The sequence below is a fragment of the Condylura cristata genome, unplaced genomic scaffold (genome assembly GCF_000260355.1).
Source record: "Condylura cristata isolate star-nosed mole 26May11 unplaced genomic scaffold, ConCri1.0 scaffold00013, whole genome shotgun sequence".
NCBI lineage: Eukaryota > Metazoa > Chordata > Mammalia > Eulipotyphla > Talpidae > Condylura > Condylura cristata.
In genome coordinates, this window is record NW_004567114.1 from 24,703,403 (window position 1) to 24,709,940 (window position 6,538).

The window sequence follows — 6,538 nt, forward strand, 5'->3', positions numbered from 1 at the left end:
AGCAAACATCTTTATTTCTGCTTTGGGTTTAACTGCCCTACCTTTTCACCCTGGATTCTATTCACAGAGCTGCCTGATGGTCCCTCAGGTACTAACTTCCAGCCTTTTCAGTTTCCTGAGGATATACATCCTCCAACCAGCCATCATTTACTCCCATTGCTTTCTCCCTCAGAGGGGCCTTGATTAATCAGGTCAAATTCTTCATAAGATCATGTATTTAATCATCTGTAAATAACAGTAAAGAGAGAGATTAATTACTACCTTCAAGGGCTTTGTCTGTCATGCCTCGGACAGTGTAAATAAGAATTGAAGACCTAGAGAACTAAGCCCCAGGCTGTGTGGAGTCTCAGATCACCAAAACAGGGTGCCAGGTCCATCACTCAGCTGCCCTTGTTGAGACAAGAAACTCAACTTTTCAGAGGTATTTCCAGCTTAAATTCTCCACACAAAGAAACTTGTGATATTAACAGACTATCACACTACTGAAGACCACCAGGTGAGTACGGTTACCTGTGGGTTGCTGTGTAGAAATCTTTCCCCATGACAGCGTTTCCACCCTGTGTGTCCCAGCAGAACACCTGACCCAGAAACATAAGGAAACCTGGTGTTTCTTGACACAGCCTGGAAAGGGGCTTTTGGGATTTCAACAGATAATCTCAGTTCTAGAAATGTTTATGCTCGGTATAATGCCTGAGCATGTGCTTTGCGTACCTGTCTTTACAGAAGAGCCTGCTCTTTGATGTGCTCTGTTCCAGGGAGCTCTGGGGTGCTCTCCCAGCCTCATACATCTGCCCCCTCATACACCCAGCCCTTCTCACTGTCCCTGGTGCTATGTTTTGACTTCACATTGGTCAGGGCCGGGACACACGGAGTTAGTAGCACATGTGAGGTGGAAGGAGAGAGGGTGGTTTCTTCCTGACAAGCGCTGGTAATTGCAGGGCGTTTCCTTCCCAGTTCACCAAATGTGGCCATGTCCCATGTGAGCACAAAAACCTAGTCCAACGTGACTTTTCAAATTGGCTGCCATTTTCAAGTGTTCACGCCCTTCTTCCTCTCCACCACAGCAGAACTGATGACATATTTTTGTGTCAGACATTTACACAGTTCACAGAACTGTCAGGAAGACCCACATCTACTCGCATCTGAGCATGCATGAGTATTTGCTGGAGCAACCCCCCTCCCCCCATTAGCATTCTTGCAAGGGTAGGGACCCTACAGCCATCTCATTCTTCCAGGAAAGGGTAAACTCTGGGGAAAGTGAGCTGCCCTTTAGTGGGGTTCCCCTGATCCCACTTACCTCCAGCCGCAAGGCCGCCTCAGACTCCGGCCTATAAGCCTAGTGGCCATATTCCCAAGTCCATCCATCACTGAGCCACAGGGGAGGTGAAGGACTTCCATGCCACCACTGCCACCGTGGCCCTCCTTTTGCCCCCTGCTTAGTTTGAGAGATTGACTGGCAAATGGAATTTGGAGGCCAAAATGCTGACACTTGGGACATCTCAGTATGACCGAATGACTGAAGAGCTTTGAAAATTCTGCCCATTGCAGAGTTTGGCAAAAGAGCAAGTGTCTTTGTCTTGACTTATTGAAGCACTTACATTTGGTTCCACAAGCACTTCTTGTCTTCTATAAAATAGGGACATTAGATCCTGCTTGTAAGCAGTCATGACATGAATTAATGTTTAGAAATCAGCACAGTCTCTGGCAAATAGCACCGAATTCATGAGTATGTTGCTCTGAACTTGGGAGGTGGTAAAGGAAGTAGCTGACCTTCAGCCAGGCGGTACATGTGGCTGACAAGCGTACATGGTAACCCTTTGCCGCGGGTGTACCTCTTGTTGTCCAGCCATCCCCCCAATAGTCTAACGGAAGGGGCTCTAGAATTATGGTTTCCCAGGTCATGTGCAGTGCAGTGGTCTGACTCTGAGGAGGTGAAAAGAAAGGGATGACCTTGTTTACCAAATGTTTGGCAATAAAATTGACATCTGATGATAATTTTTTGAAAATTTGAAATTCCTAAATGACTAAAACAACAGAATGCTTCAAAATGTGTGTATCTCTCTTGGGGGGAACAGAGGATGTGTCTCTCTCCTGGTGAGACCCAAATTCTATGGTGGTATCTTTAGCAGAAAAGTAAGATAGGCTGTGGAAACCACCGTTTGGGGGCCTCTGATTGGGGTTCTGGTGGTAACTAACAGGAATTCTGGATGCCCCATGGGAATAAAAGCAGGGTTGGGACAAACCCAGCCTAGGAGTATGCAGATGGAGTCAGTGTAGGAACAGATTTTGCAGCAGAAAAGGAGAGAGGTGGGTGTGCATTAGCGTCACTTCATCCTCAACAAATGACTTTTCTGAGAATGACAGAAATGCCACCTCCTTTCCTGCAGCCCTGAACCTGCGGACAACTGCATGGTAGTGAGCTGTGGGGCTGGCTTGTACAAGTTGTGGATGCATGTCAATCAGTGCACAGAGGTGCACAGCAGGCGACTCACCTGTGCTGGCCCTCACCTGGCAGCGGGCAGAAAGGATGAGAATGACAAGGTTCTGGGAACATCCACCAGATCACAATACTTCTGGAAATACACGAGATCCCATCTGTCTCTCTGTCTACTTGGATGATAGGAGGAAGCCCCTTCTCCCGGGCTAAATGCTGTACCAGGGATCCCACTCTAGACTCTCAATTCACTTTCATCTTATTGGAATGGTTGTAGGTGTCAAACAGTTGACTTTCCAATCCTCCCTAAGTGTGTAGCTTTCATCCTGCTGAAGGTGGGAGCGACAGGCAAGGAGGGGTGGGAGCAGTTTATTCAAAATCTTCCCTTCGCTCTTTCTACCTTTTGGTTGCCAACCACCATTTTTTATTTCCTGGGCTTGCTCATGCTTAATATTCAACTGGCTATACAGGTTTCACACACAAGTAAGTGCTTGTTTTCACTGTCATGTAAAGTCAGGGTGTAGAGAGTGTCTGGTGGTTCTCCTTTGCAGAGAATGCATCAGGGGGGTACGCCTCACAGTTATACATGCCATTCACCAGACCAGCCAGTCCTGCCTCTTGAGGATATTAGGATTGAAACAGTTTGTTTTATAAGGGCACAGCCAAAAGCTCTGGACTTCAAGTTTTATAGCTGCCTGTGCCAGAGGTGGCTAAGAACTTAGAATTTTTGGGGGTGCCTCCAGGGTGACCTAGGGGTTATGTTTCAGAGCTGCCATGATGGCCCACACCCACCACAACAGCCTGAGTTCGATCCCCGGCCAGGGAGCTGACCCACCTGGCACAGAAGACCTCTCCTTGCTCACCTGCTGCTCCCTTCAGCAGTGTATTTTGATGGGTCTGCCTGTTCTGCTCCCCAACTGTCTCTGGTGAATCCTCTCACCACTCCCACCACTGGCCTGTACCCCAGGTTTTCTGCACAAAAATAAATAAATAAAAATGAATAAAAACCTGCCACTTCCTGCAGACATTCAAAGACATAGAACAAATGACGGGGAGGGAGAGGTGGGAGGTTTTTGGAAAGAGTTAATCTATGAAGGCTTAACAATAAGTCAAAGAAACATTACATTCAAGAAAGCAGAAAACAGTGGGAACATAGAAATGAAGGGAGTGAAAAGAAAAGGGGGCTGAGGAACAGTGAAACAGAGCCTTGGACAGAAAATAGAGGTTTGTGAGGTGAGATAGGAGATAGAGGTTTGTGAGGTGAGCAAAGGTGAGAGGAAGCAGTGGCTCAGCTGAGGAGTAAGAGGCCCATCGCTGGAGCAGCATAAAGGTAGCCACAGCCAGATTCCGGAGGAGAGGAGACAGAGCGGTGTGCCAGAAACTGAGGTGTTAGTCAGTTTGGCCCCGACTCTAAATGTGGTCCTAGTTCTGTAGGATAAGTGTGTCTTAAAAGGGGCTTTCCAGAAGTCATCAAAACTTGTAGAGAAAGAATACGCAGGTGATGAAAACATGCAGACTCCTGGGTTTGTGATAAACCCAGTTCACACATCCTTGGAATCTACTAGAAGCTACTTTGAGTTGTCTCCTCTCTTTGTGGGTACTAGAACAGCTCTATTTTTTACAAAAATTAAGGCAGTGTGTTTGTAATGTAAAGGGCATGATCAGTAACAGGTGCGTCACTGGGACAGTGAAGACTGCAGCATTTAAGAGTGCTAGAAAAGAGAATGACTTAGAAGGTAACATTACATTTACAAGGCAAGAGAAAATCGGTGGCTAATTTTCTTTATTGTTCTTACTACCTAATCCTGAAGCAAGTACCAGATTGCCCTGAGGTTTTTAATTAGACCAGAGACCGAATGATGTGAAATTTGTGGATGTTTGACAGTTTCTTCATCCACAAAGCAGCAAACAATGGAGTGACAGCTGCCCTAAATGGGTTGTCTGAGCCCCTGCAGAAACAGTGGGAGATGTGGGAGAAGGGGGGTGTCCAGGTGGTTGGTCTCAGGCAGAAAGAGGTCTCTCTCTCTCTCTCTTTTTTTAAAGATTTATTTATTTATTTAAGCATACAGAACTAGGGTACAGGCCAGAGGGGCAGGGGCAGTGAGAGGCTTCACCAGAGACAGAGTGGGGACAGAACAGGCAGATCGACAAAGTACACTGCTGAGGGGAGCAGTGGGCAAGACAGGAGAGGTCTGCCACGCCATGTGGTCACCTCCAGGGCCAGGTATCAAACTCACACCAAAGGGCTGCAGCCAGCTTGCAGTTCTGCGTCCTAACCCGCTGCGCCACCAGGAAGGGCCCATAAAGAGGTCTCTTAAGGAGTTGGCACAGAATAGGTCCAGGGCAGCCTGCTGGCATGCATTAGCTAAGAGTAGCTTCTCTACCTGAACAAAGCATAAATTTATATCAGTGCATCTAAACAGGAGTCTATTTGGTTGGGCTGCACAGCACTTCATGGCCCTGGGATCTGCAAACTTCTGTGCCGAGGCTGTGGCCTTCCCTGTGATACACGCTCGCAGGGCCTGCGGGAAGAAGCTGAGCAGCTCACTGCCGCCTGCTCGGAATACCAAACAAGCAGCAGGCTCACGTCCTTCTGCAGGGCCTGCCACCCTGGCAGCAGCTCTGCCCTCCAAGGGCTCTTTCTCTCCCTCCATTGTAGCTTTTCTGCAAACCCACTTGTTTTCCAGGTGGCAAGAATATGCCCGCAACCCAACAATATGTCTCTGAAGCCTTCTCCATGGCAACGCAGAGCCTCAAGCAGCCACTGGCTCTGAGCCAGCCCGTGGAAGGCTGTGGGGGCAGACAGCAGAGACTGCACCGGGCAGCTGGGGGTGCCAGAAGTCTGCCTGAGCAGGAGGGCGGGCCAAGGACTAACAAGGCCCAAGTTCTGGGGAAGCAGGGAGCACATGTCCCCAGATGTCCAAGCATGAGAATTCATAAACCCTGATGTTAGCACGGGGGTCCAGGGCAGGTAGACTTGCTTTTGTCCTGAAAGATCTTTTGCAGTTGAACAAAAGGAATCATGAGAGCCCCGCCAAGAAAGACCTGGGTTGTAAAACAGGCTGCTGGAATTTGGGGACTGGACAAATCATTCTGATAACTTAAATGTTGTCCAGATGGCGTCTCACAGATGTCTCAACCCCCACTTGCCCTTGTCCTCCGGCCCCACCTGTTATCTCACAGGGCCCCTCCTTTCCTTCCCCGGCATCGTTGACCTCTGACCTTGGCTGAATGCAGAGCACAGCAGAGATGGCGGCTCTAGAGCCAGCTCACAGAGGCGCTTTCTAGGTGGCGGCTTGTTGGCATGGGGACGGGGTCGTCAGGAAGAATCCCGAACAAGCGAGAAACCAAAGAAGCAAAGCAGGGCATATCTGTGAGACAGAAAAGAGGGGTGAAGACAGGAGCCAAAGCGGATGGCCCCATGGGCTTTCCCATTCTGTTTTTCAATTTAGTTTAAGGCCAAAGCAGGGGCAGAGCCTCCAGACCCCTGGTGGCCATTAGTGGGGGCCACTAGTGGGAGCCAGGCACTACCCCTGCCCTGCTCAGGCCGTGCCCCTCCACCGCCCACATCCTTTTAAAAAGAGACCTCTTCAGTGCTTCAGTTTCCAAGCCGGGTTCAATTTGAACTCTGCCCTGGGATCTGGACACATTCCTGTCAGAGGTTCTGAATGAGACCATTTGCCTCCAGTCAGGGCATCAAACAAATCTAGATTCAGGGAACCTTAAGCCATCTATCCATTCTGGAATTTCAAATAGGAGCAGCTCTCAACATCTGTTCTGCCCTGTGCTTACTGATGGCATCAATGCTGAGCTCCTTGGGGTCTCGCCTGGGGTCATTTTCTCTTGGAGGCATGTCAGCTGCACCTCTGCAGTAGCTCAAGGCTGAGGCTACCCATGGTCATCCTGCATTCTTTCTATCTCCTAAGCGACGGGCTGGCTGCACGACTTGCAGTGTGCACAGTGCAGACTGACCGCCACCGCACGGGCTCACATCCCAGTATTACTGCTTCAGGACAGCTACCACAGAGCCTTAACCCAAACGCGGAACCCCTCAAAGTGCAGGCTCCCGTTGTTATAGGGCACCTCAATTCAGAGAGAGGACAC